We start from the raw sequence: 14,661 nt of genomic DNA, 5'->3' as shown, positions 1-14,661 counted from the left end.
TGTGCTGATGGGGCATGGCTGCGTCTGATATTTGGAATTAACTTTTCTCCAGGAAACCGGCATTTTTGGACTTCCACTGAAAAGTTGTCTGTATACAGAAAGTTGTTCTGTATAGAGCAGATGATTTGCAAAATGCCTTTGGGGACACTTTTTATCTGTTTGGCATTGGAGTGGATTTTTGGAGTCCAATATTGGCTATCTTCCGACGATTGAGCGAACTATCGGAAGATAGTACCGTCCGTGTGATATACTGAAAATGCCGGTTTTGGACATTGTTGAGCTCTCTGGTCGCTCTGTTGCCTTTTGGTGACCCCTAGAGTCCTTCTGTCACGTCCATGGGTCATTTGTTCAATTTTGCCAACTTGAGGATAAATAGTGATTTGTAGCTCTGCCGAACCGTTTTCTGTCTTCTGCTCAAGTTGTGGCTTGGATCATTGCTGATATCGTTGTTTGGAATGGTGAGCCAAAATGGGGTGCTGACACGATTAATAATTGATTAAATCACGTACATTCGACTTAATACACAACTTGTCTGTATTCATCCCCGTTTGTCAGTTGTTATCTATTTTCCATCAGTTTTATCAGTTTTCTTCTATTTTCCACTTGCTTTTGTTGATCTGCTGCGATTCGGGTCCGAGCCCATAGGTTACATGTTGTACGGGGTCCAACGCCCTAAATCACCGAACACGAGGTCCAACGCCTCCTAATTCACTGAGCGCATGCAACCCGAGTGCGGAATGGGATCTAGCCTCGATTCACCGTCATACTCCAAATATGGCCTATGTGGAAGGCAATTTGGATTGGATGCGTGAAACGGGTTTAGATATCACCCGGGAGCTCGATCGGCCCAACGGTTACAGTGGGAATGAACCGGTTCTCCTGCAAACCATTGGAACAATCAGACCCGACCCTCGGCTCCTTGAGCCCGCGTTGCCTTAATTTACTTATCGGTTATTCAAAATACACGGAGAGCTGGAGTGGAATATTGGCCCAATGCAAACCGATCGGGATCCATTACTTATTCAGTTATACTTTGTAATGATTCGAGAGAACATTGCGAGGATTTTATTTGTACATTCACTCATTCATTTGTAAGGATCCCCGATCGGCAAGCGAGAGGTTCGAGTGTCAAACCGATCAAGTCGGTCCATTGTTACCAAGAGATGAGTAAGCTCGAACACTCGTGGTCTCGGTTCACGCAAGGAATCGACCACCACTGTTCGATGAACTGTAACGCTAGGATAGTGAACCGATTCCTCGACGCACAAGCCTACTCATCTTTCGGATCATTGGCCCAACTTGATCAATTCATTGATTTTACGATGTCAAAACGGGCGAGTCAAGTGCAACCCTAAATCACGCGGTAAATAAATAAAACGACAAGCTTAGCAAACTAGAGTACCGAAAGGGGGCGCGGGATATAGGCCCGCACATAATAGAACCCCCGAATTTGGAATTTTCGGTTCCGTACGACCATTGCCTTAGTATTTAGGTGTACCTCGTACCCCTAGACCCGGGTGACTCAACGGCCCTCGACCTACGGGTCGTAAACAGTGAGTGGCGACTCCTTCTCACATGCATCCGTTGCGCGTCCCCGTGAAAGTGGATACTCCCAAGCCGCGTCGCATAGGCTTCGCGTATGCGTGCCCCGACGAGATGAAATTCGGGTGCGCACAACGGCCTAAGCAGGATACCTCTGAAATGCGCTCGGATGCGTCATTGGTCACTTTGGCATCGGGAGGGATTTTTAGAGTCCCATATTGGGCACCTTTCGAGGCTTCGGTGGTTTGGTGATGAATAGCGCCACAGTGCCAGTCTCTGCTATTTTCGGGGCTCGTTGTCTGTTCACTCCTCTGATTGCCCTCTCGTGCTCTCCTAGTGGACTATGCTTCTCTCCCGTAATTCATGACTCTGTGCCCACATGTTCGCCCCCGGTTTCCTGATTGTGAATAGTGCCCCGAGCTTTGGTCGGAAGTCCTCTGTTGGAGCCGGTGGACCAAAATGGGGTACTGACACAAGGTAGTCGAACAGATGGCCAAGTTTCCGGCCCACATCTCGTTACTCGCCTTCCTCCTCAGCTCGGAACCACATAGGGAAGCCCTCCTGCGGGTCCTAACGGCTGCGCAAGATCCTAAAGGGACACCTCCAAACCGAATAGAGGAGACCGTCAACTCCATCTTCTCCAATACCATCTCGTTTTCGGAGGACGAGCTCTCCTCTGAAGGATGCGCACATTCATGGGCGTTGCACATTGTCTACAAGTGCAACAACTACGTCATCGGTCGAGTCATGATTGACAACGGCTCTACACTCAATGGGTGCCCGGTGACCACCCTAAAGCAGATGAATGTGGACCTCAACCGCGTCCGCCCGAGTAAAACTGCGGTCCGAGCCTTCGACGGCTCACGGAAGGAAGTGAATGGAGAGATCGACCTCCTCGTAGACATCGGCCCGTGCTCTTTCAGCATCACCTTCCAAGTGCTCGATATCCTGAACGCATTCAGCCTACTGCTTGGAAGGCCTTGGATCCACTTGGTCGGTGCCGTTCCCTCTTCCCTACATCAAAAGTTGAAGTTTATCGTCGAGGAGAAGCTCATCACGGTCAAAGGGGAAGAGGATTACGCCATCTATAAGGAGACGGCGGTACCCTATATTAGTGTTGGGGACGATGAAAACCTCTCGTTCCATTCATTCGAAACCATCTCCGTCATCCGGGATTAAGGAGAGGTAGGCCCATCCCGCGCCGACCGCATGATAAGGAAGGTTTTACTGCACCACAATTACATCCCCGACACAGGCCTCGGGGCACGCGGACAGGGGATCAACCGCCCCATTGAAGTCGAGGAATACAAGAACAGGAGAGGACTCGGCTTTCCCCCCTCCTGCCATGAAATTATCGAAGCTCGCAGGGGCAACCACCTCCACCGCCTTACCGCACACAATGGGAAGCTTAACAGGGGCATCCCAGTTCCCTCGCTATCCCGCTTCTTTCCTGGACCCCTACACATCATCTGAAGCACCCTTGACGGCCCTTCCTCGGACTCCGACGACGCGCCTGCTGCTCTGTCAGCCGTGTACGCAGTCACCGAGGAGATTCCTTCAGGGGTTCACATCCGCCTTGCGCAGGAAGATGAGGAGCTTGACAATTGGACCTTAGTCCCGCGCTATTTGGCTGTGATCACCGATGTGTAAGGCCTATCTATGTACAAGATGTTTCTCGCGTGTCGGCATAGCCATAGGCCACACGACGGAAGAGGGATCTCTGTTATGGCTTTGTGTTCATTCTATCAATGAAATCCCTACATGCATTTTTTGAACTCCCACGCATTTCATCTCCTTTTCCCATTCTTTCATTCGCAGCGTTCTAAATCTTCTAAGACGGCTCTTTCAAATTTCCAGGCTCCACTCGAATCCAAATCTCCGACATGTTGATTCGAACCCATTTGAAGAGCGTCTCGGCGAGCCCCAACCCATATACTTCGGGGAAGGGCTCGACAAGGACGGTCAGGTACCCGAGATAGAGGAGAGTTTGCGTCACCTTGAGGACTATCAACTAACTTCAGTTGAGCCAACAGGGGAGGTCAACGTAGGCACCAAGGAAGAATCCTGCACTTTGAAAATCGGGACAGGCCTCAACCCTACACAACGAGCCCGGATGATCGACTTCCTAAGGGAATACCAAGAGGTCTTTGCCTGGTCCTATGCTGATATGCCCGGCCTAGACCCTTCAATTGTCAAACACTTCCTTCCACTCGACACCTAGAAGTTCCCGCCCAAGCTGCAACAGTTACGACGACAACAAGCCAGCCTTCTCCTCCGCATCAAAGAGGAGGTTGTCAAACAGATCAACGCAGGATTCCTCGAAAAGGTTCGATCCAATGAGCTATATTTCTTGGAGTTGTCGGTGAGTACTTTATTCCATTGTGAAATGATATATATATATATATATATATACATATGTATGATATGTGAATACTCTATTCCCTTGTGAAATCATGTGTTATGATTATAGAAATTAATTAAGATGAATGTAGTGGTAGTTAGATTAAGGAATCGATACTGCTATGTTGTGTGAACGGATCTGAGCAATACGGCCTTTGTGATTCACCTTGACTTGGGATATGCGGTGTGATTGAGTATGTGGATCGTGTAAGAAATATATGATGATAATGTGATTCAAAGGGGGAATATGATGGGGATTGTATTTGTGTATATGGAGGCTGTGATAATTTGGGAATAAGAATCTGGTGTGGGTTTATGATGTGTGATGGCCCAGTTGCAGTTGATTGTGTTTGTGATTGTTGTTTGACTATAGCCATGGGACCGCTGGACCCGGTGGATTACAAAATGAGCCAGATCGACGGCTGGACCCAGCGGAATACAAATAGGGCGTGATCAGCCGCTGGACCCGGCGGAATATAAACAGGGGCATGATCGGCCGCTGGACCCGGCGGAATAGAAAAAGGGGCCTGATCGGCAGCTAAGACCCGGCGGAATACAAATTGAGGTCAACTCTTACCGCCAGAGGTTAATAGGCGGTCCCCGCTTATGAGATATGGATATGGGGAGTTGAGAATGATATGAGGGTGATGTGCAGGGTCACGGTACCGTCACAACTCTATTGCGAGGAAATGCAACCCTATGGCTATATTAATTTTGTTGTGTTGTATATTGTTTGTTGGGTTTGGTTGCTGTAGATGTGATGATTATTGCGATTGTTTGAATTATTATGTGGAAGTCGTATTGTTTGTTAATTTGATTTAATTAGGTTATGAATGCAACGTGATGTTGAGTTAATGGTTAATTCTAATAATAGTTTTATAGGTTATAAAGGCAATTGATTGTTTATGAATAAAATTAGTAGTCAGTCGTATGTATGGTATATTATACCATGTTAATGAATTAGTTGATAGACTTGGTTACGCGGATACTATCTATATGAATATTTGGTTGTTTAAAATATATTTATCACTTAATATTATTCATTTTGCCTTGGAATTTTGTGCTCACTGAGATGCAGTTCACACCCTACATACATTTTTCCAGATAAGCTTCCGATTGCCCGGAGGAACCACTTTTTGATATCGAGGATCAGCTTGGAGGACTAGGTAGGAACCTTAGTTATTTGATAGATATCCTTTTTGTATAGAATGGACTTGAGAATGTTACGACCTGAAGATTTTGTTTAGTTGTAACTGATGTGAGAGCGAAAAAGAAATCTCCGGAAAAGTGTATATACCTATTAGAGTTGATGGATCGGTTATATACTTTGGAAATTTATTGGAAATCAGGTTTTTTTTTTATGTGAACAGTTCTTATATGATAATGGATTCGAGGAAATATAGCAAAAACTTTACCGTAATTTCGGGTCGTGACAATTTTGGTATCAGAGCCTAGGTTAAGAGATTCTGTAGACTTAAGTTGAAGCATGATCCCCGAGTAAATTTTCGGATAACTGTGGTGATTTTGCTAGGGTTTCTTGAATTCTATGTTGGTTAAGTGAGTTGTTATTGCTTCGGATTTGTTAGGAAATAAGCTTGGGCTTAGGTGTGCTTGTTAAAATTTATATATGCACCACACAATAGGGAAATAGATACTAAGCAGTTGAGGATTGGAAATATCATTAAATATCATGTTTTACGTAAGTTCTTGCAATTCCTTGAGCATATATATATTTGATTTAGTTTGTCGGAATATTATTTGGATCCTCGATTGAATCCAATAATTGCTGTCATGTTTATAATCTCTTTCTTTCGTATGGTAAATAATAAAAGTATAAACTCTTGGCACGTGTATACTGATATTGTTGTATATTTATAAGCTGACTTGGCTTATGTTTAAGGGGGTTGTTCTGCTTGAAAGAACCACAGTGATAGAGAGCTTAATTAGGACCTCAGAAAAGGAAGAAAGTCATACAAGAATGATCCGGGGGTCAAGAATAGTAGAAGAGTGTGATTGATTGAATTCTTGACAATAAGGAAAAATAAAGACGACTCGATTTTGCTTTTGGCAAAATTATTATCATACTTTGTATGCGCTGAGTTCCTATTAATTAGGAGATTCCTTTTTCTTAAATCACGTTCCTTCTCTATAAATTGGTTAACGATTCGGTCTGAAGCGGAGTAAGGATAGATGAGATACATAAGTAGAAAGCGTAGGTTATGTGGTTTATTTTGATTTCTTAGAAGACTTATTGGGGTCGGAAATTTAAAGAATGATCTTAAGTAGTAATTTGGGCTTGAAATCAGTTGCTATGGAAGTGCTGTGTATGTGATAACGATTTGATTTGTTCTTGTGTCTGAATGTGTATTCCTGCGAATTCGATGGAATGAGCAAATCGAAGAATAAAATCGGAAAGTAGATGGTTAATCTGTTGGAGTTTTACCTTTTTGGGGTAGGTAAGAGAAGGACTTGTTCACGGACTAATCTAGGGGATTACCAAATTAGGGAAGTAGAAGGTAAAAATCTAAATTGAAGTCTCAGAACCAAGTTAATCGAATTGGAAATAGATGTGATTGAGTTTGATTGTGATTTCCTGTTTAATTGATGCGTTAGTGATTCGATTAGTTTTGATCTTAATTGTTCGATTTAATTATGAGGAACTTTTAATATCTTACGGACATATTAGTAAGATTTTCCAAATGTTGATGTTTACTAATTTCTTTGTGCTTGGTTAAAGATAAAAAAAACTTGGGACTTAAGTACACTTTTCGGAATCTATACATAATTATTATAATACTATTAAGACCTAAGTAAAGGGAGGCACCTCAAGTTCCCCATAGTTTAAGTTTCTCACGGAATCAGCATTATGATAATCTATTCTTCGAGCTTCAAACGAGGACTGAATTCAGTTAAGTATCAGGGTCAGTATACATTCGATTATACATATATGGTTTTACAAGGATTCTTTATGAATCAGGTTCAGAGGTATTCTTTCAATAAGTTTCCACGATCTTTGAGCATATATGTCAAATTTCCTTCATTGGGATATTTCCTGGATTATTAATTGTTCAATGTTGTCTGCCATCTTAAATTCTCCGATTCTAGTAATGGTGATTCCATATTATTTTCCCCTTTATATCTGCAACCAGTCAGGGTTGATATGGCCGTGAGAATGATCTGACAGGATCGAGAGAATTGTTGCGTTGCTCATTTAGCGAGATCTTACTTGATTTTCATCATTGATCTTGGGATTCTATTATTGATTGGATTAATATTATCAGTCTGGCATCATCGTATGATTCAGCAGGGTTTCTGGTATTCAAAATTATATCTATCAGCTACCTACCTTGGCATGGATAAGTATTCCACTGGAAAAGCTATCAGATTTAGAGAAGTCAATTCTACCATCAGCCGGGACATATACAAATCATTGATCACTCAAGACAGATTTGGAGTTTATTTCAGTTTATATATATCCCAGCGACATGGAAGGAGTTCTATTGCTTAGGTTTTGGACAGAGTTTTCGGTATTCGAACTCAGGAATCTAAGAGTTGCTTTCGAGATGGAGATTTGGATATTCTACAAGATTTGGGCTCATATCATCTGATTTATTATAGTAGCTCAACGGAAGCTTGGTGATCTATGAAAGGACTTGGAAAAGTCAGTTCAGAGGAGATATGGGAACCTGAGGATGCTATAACCCTTAATCCTCTCATTTTTTGGTATCACATAAACAAATTTCGAGGACGAAATTTTCATTAGTGGGAGAGATTGTAAGACCTGAAAATTTTTTTTATTTCACATAGTTTATATATATATATATATATACACGTACATTTACTTACATGCTTATATACAAATATATATATAGATTATGTACATAAGCTGGAGCATTAGGAGGAAAAAAAAAGGGAGAAGAAGAGAGAGTGAAGGCATGTTTGGAACTTGGGATTTTCGAAACATGCATACTTATACATACATGTGCTATTAAAATGATATGATCCAGCTAGAGTACCCTTCACATGAGCATGTGGAAGCATTCCAGGATAACGGGGTATGGCATGAAGTCGAGCATTGGGACATGCACGTGCTAGCTGGACTAAGAAAAAGAGCACGAGCCAAGCGAATCGAACTAGCCATGCAAATGATGTTATTGTATGTCCATGGAGGAGTAGTCAAGCTCTTGGGCGGGCTGCATGTGGAACTAGAAGCCACGATCGTTCATATCCTAGAAATCTATTTAGAAGATGATCCAAGTTCAAAGGGCTGAATTCAGTTGCTTTTCAATTACTTGGGCTTATTTCATTTTGGGCTCATTACACTTAGGATTTATTTTAGTCAAACCCATTAGCCCATTTAGGTTATCAGCTAGTATCTCTCTATAAATAGGCATGTGGCCTCCCTAGAAAATAGATCAGTTTTCATTCAACTTTGTGAGAGAGGTTTTCTCTGAGCTGTTCTGCAGCAACTTCGACGATATTGCAAGTGTGATGACTTGTGATTCCCGACATTTATAATATTGGTTTCTAGCTCCTTATAGCTAGCGGGTCAATATTCCATATTATAATATTGGTTTCTGGCTCTTTATAGTCAGCGGGTCAATATTCTCTATCCTTGAAACCTTCATTGGACGATCCCGGGTTTGATCTCATCCTATTGTTGTTGGGTCTCGCGGCAGGTTCGTCGAGGTTCGCATCATTTGGTATCAAAGCTTTAGCTCTAATCCAGGTTTCACCTATCCTATTTCGTTCTTGTTATTGTCCTTGTCCTAGCGTTTGACAAATTGTTGAACGACTTATTGTTGTTTCGGAAAGGTCTGAAAAACAAAAACAAAAAAATGAAGAAAATTCGTCCAAAAAATACATAGAAAAAAAAGGGGAAAGAAAAAAAAAAGAGCAATTGTTTGGGAAATCTTTACTTTTGGGGTGATAGAAGCTTTCTTAGATATATCTCTGCTAATCAAGTAAAGTAGGGAATTTCAAATATTTCCTGTTATTTTCTTCCATATATGCCACTATCCCAGAATTACCTTCCTTTATATATTATTGTTTACTTTGATGGACCACTGGCATATAAAGTGCAATTGGGAAATTTAATATTGTTTCCTTTCAATTGAATATTTTCCTATCATATTCCTTTCTTGTCTCTTAGAATCATTCATTCCTTCTATTTCGATACTTTCCATAAATATCTTGTTTCCTTATTCCCACAAATCTTCCTTGTACATCTCAGTTATTTCGTTAACTTCATCTATCACATTATTGATTATCTGGTCAACCATTATAGTTGCATGAGTATCTAGTAAATGGGTTTGAATCTTTCTCTTCTCTTGAGAATCGCAAATGGTTAGGTATGAGATATATACATGGATGGAATTGATATGATATAGGATATGATTTGTTGTTATACTTGCAACTAATAGGGATCAAGGAGATTGAATCCTAGCACTCAAAAGGTTCGATCCAATGAGCTATATTTCTTGGAGTTGTCGGTGAGTACTTTATTGCATTGTGAAATGATATATATATATATACATATGTATGATATGTGAATACTCTATTCCCTTGTGAAATCATGTGTTATGATTATAGAAATAAATTAAGATGAATGTAGTGGTAGTTAGATTAAGGAATCGGTACTGCTATGTTGTGTGAACGGATCTGAGCAATACGGCCTTTGTGATTCACCTTGACTTGGTGATGCAAATCGTAGCACGGCTTCAAGGGATCCAGTTCAAGTTCCAATTGGACTGATTACGCGAGCACGACCAAAGAAGTTTAAAGATGAACTCAATGGCCTAATTCAAGAGGTATGGGCTCAAGCAAATTCGTGGAGGCCCATTGGACATGAATCACGTGATCCACAAAGATCCATCAACATTATTCAAGTTATAGAAGATTCCGGACAAGGCTAAATTCAACAAGTGTTTAAGGAAGCTTCTAGAATATTTGATGATCAAGAGAAGATATCATCAGATTTGTTTAAAGTTTAAATCTCATAGAGATATTATAGGGGTATTTAGATTTCATATCTTTATAGATTATGTCATATGTCTATCGATATTCTAGGTTTTAATTTCCTTATCTTTAGGAGGAGATATGGCCAGATTAGGATTACTTTATGTCTATATATATTCATCTTAGTCAATTTTTAATAAAAAAAACATTCAGAAAATTGTGAGAGGATTCTCTTTGGTTCTTGAAGAACTAATTCGAACTTATCGGAAGTTTCCGTGGCGTTCATCAACGACTTATCAAACGGCTTTCCACCATCGTTTGTGGCTTCTTCATCGACTTATCAAACGGCTTTCCATCACCGTTTGTGGCGTCTTCCTATATACCGAGGTTCTTGTTTCGCATTAAACAACGGGTTGAGGTCAGTTATACCAAGGTTCTTGTTTTGTCGTAAACAACGGGTCGAGGGTTTGTCAATCAAATCTGATCGTGGAACGATCTTGGGTTCCTTTAATTGTCAGGTCTCGTCATTCTTGGCGGGAATCGCATCATTTGGTATCAAAGCATCAGGCTCCAAATCGGGTTTATCCTATCCTTTTTTTTGTTTCAATTTGCTGAGTTTCGCTTCATCGAGTTTGTTCTTTGTGGATTATTAGTAGAAAAAAAAAGAGCTGAAAAAAAAAATAATAAATTCGGCCAAAAAAAATAATACAGAGCTGAAAAAAAAAGAGATCGAAAGAAAAGAAAGAAGTTATTGTAGTCAATTTGATCCAAATTCTTTGCATCAGACCATTCTAAAGTTGTTATTTCCCTCTCTTTGTGAGCTACATCGATTCTGTTTCCGGAATTACATATAACATTCTGGTTTAGTTAATCCTTCATAGTAGTTGCCTTTTCGCTTGTTTCTTTTCTTCCTGAAATTTCCTTTGATCATTAATTTTCCTTGATGAGTTCTTGGTGAATTGTTGCTGGAAAATTTGGAGTTGTTTGTTTAGTTCCAAAGGAACTGAAATAGAATTGTTGAGTAGAAAAAGGCCAGAGCGGTGAGAATATTAGAGGGTTAAAAGCCACATATTTTGTTGAGTGAAAACACGAGTGTAGAGTGATTCACATTCTTGAGTGTAAACACGTAATGGAGAGAATTGTGAGGTCCATTCTTTCTAACTTTATTTTGCAGCAATCATATCTCATAACAGTGCTAAGAGTATTCCCGAAGGTGCAACGGAATTGGCTGATTCGAAAATATTTATAGAGGCCATGATGAGTGAGATGAGGCGTGTGATGAGGTTGGAGTTTGAGCAGGTTCATGAACGAATTGATCTGATGGAGAATAAACGTGTAGAGCAGCCACGAAACGCTCCTAATGCACATAGGAGGGAAAGAGTTCAACCGAGAGAAGTGAGGGTTGAAGATGAAGAGAATTATGGGGCTGGTTTTGATGAAGATGATCGAGATTCGGTTGTTAGTAATAGGAGACAAGGAGGGTGGTTTAGAGAAGATAGGAATCGGGAAGATAATAACTTGGGTAGTATTAAGATGAAAATCCCATCGTTCCAAGGAAAGAGTGACCCCGAAGCAAACCTTGAGTGGGAGAAAAAGGTGGAGTTTGTATTTGATTGTTATAGTTATTCCGAGCTGAAGAAAGTCAAATTGGCAGCAATTGAATTCTCGGATTATGCAATTGTCTGGTGGGATCAATTGATGATAAATAGGCGAAGAAATAGAGAGCCACCTATAGATACGTGGGAGGAAATGAAAAGGGTGATGAGGAAGCGATTTGTTCCTAGTTATTACTATCGGGAGCTGTATAATAAGTTACAAAGTCTTAGGCAAGGTAACCGGAGCGTAGAGGAATATTTTAAGGAGATGGAAGTGGCCATGATTAGAGCTGATGCGGACCTCACGAAGGATTGTGAAACCCGACGACCAACTTGAATCGATTCCCAGATCGCCAAACACAGATTTAGATAAAGAGAATTATTGACCCGTTGTTTATAGAGAAACAAGAACCAACAATATCAAGACAAGGATTATCGACCCGTTGTTTATGAAGAAACAAGAACCAATAATATCAAAGTGTACCGAACAATCACAAGCTGTCACACTTGCTCGTTCGAAGGAGTTCAATGAAGAACAAAGGAGAAAATCTCACCAAAATACCAGAATAATCTGCCCTGATCAGCTACTCAGCCTCCTTTATATAAGCTTAGGAGAAACTGGAAACTAACAAACTAGGCAACTGGAATATCCTTAGTTTCCTAAAGCCAGAAATAACAGAGGAAACTAAATAAAGGTTATCTATAATAATTGGCAGTCTTTTATTCCATCTTCAGCATCTCATGGCAAGTCAAGTGAATAAAGGCCTTTGGAGACCCAATTGAATTGGACTCCTCTTGGCCCAAAAAGCCCATCAGCAAGCTCTCCATAGCTTGTTGGATTTGTTTGGCCTTCGCCCGTGTGATTGGCCCACTCGGAACATGCAAGCCTCCAAGATCTTGTGCTTCAACTCCCTCTTCAGGAGTCCGACTTCCGAGCTCATGTGCATCAGCCTCATTGTCATGCCCATGATCCTCATCATTCTCCCGCTCTTCAAAAGGATTCGTCCTCGAATCGAAACCTACATCAATCGGAGAAAGATCAGAAACATTAAAAGTTGGGCTAACATTATACTCACATGGTAAATCTATTTTGTAGGCATTATCATTTATCTTGGCTACGACTTAGAATGGTCCAATTCCTCGTGGACTCAATTTGGATTTCCGTTGGTTTGGAAATCTTTCCTTCCTCATATGAACCCACACCCAATCTCCTGGTTCAAAAATCACTTTCTTCCGTCTCTTGTTGGCACGTTCAGCATATTGTTTGTTTTTCTTCAAGATATGTTGCCTCGCTTCTTCATGAATCTTTTTCACCATATCTGCCTTTTTTCTTCCCGTCAAGACTAGAAATCTCACTTATAGGCAAAGGGATTACATTCAAAGGTGTTAATGGATTAAAACCATACACAATTTGAAATGGTGAGAAGTTAGTAGAAGAGTGTACTGTACGATTATAAGCAAACTCAATAAACGGTATGCAATCTTCCCAAGATTTCAAATTCCTTTTTATGACTGTACGAAGAAGAGTGGACAATGTCCTATTAACCACCTCGGTTTGCCCATCCGTTTGGGGATGACAAGTAGTTGAAAATAACAATTTAGTTCCTAACTTTCCCCACAGGACGCGCCAAAAATGACTCAAGAACTTAGCATCCCGATCACTAACTATGGTCTTAGGTATCCCATGCAATCGCGCTACCTCCCTAAAGAATAAATCAGCAATATGTGTGGCATCATCAGTTTTGCAACATGGAATAAAATGAGCCATCTTAGAAAATCGATCAACAACTACGAAAATGGAATCTCGTCCTTTATTAGACCTAGGCAATCCTAGGATGAAATCCATGGATATATCAGTCCAAGGCTCATTAGGAACAGGTAAAGGCATATACATTCCATGGGGTTTGACTGTTGATTTCGCCTTCTTACAAGTAATACATTTAGAGCAAATTCTCTCCACATCTCTCTTCATATGCGGCCAAAAGAAATGTTCTCTCAAAATATCCAAAGTCTTAACCACCCCGAAATGACCCATAAGACCTCCCCCATGCGACTCAAGCACAAGTAATTCACGCATAGAAGAATTAGGAATGCAGAGCTTATTCTCCCTAAATAAGAATTCATCATGCTTATAGAACTTACCAAATGCAGCCTTTTCACATGCACTATATATAGCACCAAAGTCAGAATCTTGCATGTACAACTCCTTTAGATGTTCAAACCCAAGAAATTTAGAATTTAGAGTAGAGATAAGTACATACCTCCGTGATAATGCATCAGCTACCACGTTTTCCTTTCCTTGTTTGTACTGAATCACGTAGGGAAACATCTCTATGAATTCGACCCATTTGGCATGTCTCCGATTCAGCTTGTTTTGCCCTTTCAAATGCTTCAATGATTCGTGGTCCGTGTGTATGACAAATTCCTTCGACCACAAGTAGTGCTGCCATGTCTCTAAAGCGCGGACCAAAGCATAGAGTTCCTTGTCATATGTAGAATAATTCAAAGCGGCTCCATTTAGCTTCTCACTAAAGTAGGCAATCGGTCGTTTTTCCTGCATCAAAACAGCACCTATACCAATCCCGGAAGCATCACATTCAATCTTGAAAGTTTTCGAAAAATCAAGTAAAACCAATAAGGGTGCAGAACAAAGCCTTTCCTTAATCAAATTAAATGCTTGCTCTTGCTCTACTCCCCATTTGAAACCTATATCTTTCTTAACCACTTCCGTCAATGGAGCAGCCAAAGTACTAAAATCCCGCACAAATCGCCTATAAAAACTGGCTAGACCGTGAAAACTTCTTACCTCGGTTACGGATTTCGGCATCGGCCAATCCTTAATTGCTTTCACCTTTTCCTCATCAACCTGAATACCCTTGGAACTAACAACAAATCCCAAAAACACAACTCGATCCATGCAAAATGTACATTTCTTCAAGTTAGCATATAATTTTTCATGTCTCAATGCCTGAAGCACGCATCGCAAATAATGAATATGATCCTTCAAGCTCTTACTATACACCAAGATATCATCAAAATATACAACCACGAATTTTCCAATGAAAGCACGCAAAACATGATTCATGAGCCTCATGAAAGTACTAGGCGCATTAGTTAATCCGAATGGCATAACTAACCACTCATACAAGCCATGTTTTGTTTTGAA

This window comes from Punica granatum, chromosome 3 (genome assembly GCF_007655135.1).
Source record: "Punica granatum isolate Tunisia-2019 chromosome 3, ASM765513v2, whole genome shotgun sequence".
NCBI lineage: Eukaryota > Viridiplantae > Streptophyta > Magnoliopsida > Myrtales > Lythraceae > Punica > Punica granatum.
The sequence above is the reverse complement of the archived record's forward strand: the minus strand, read 5'-3'. Positions refer to the sequence as shown.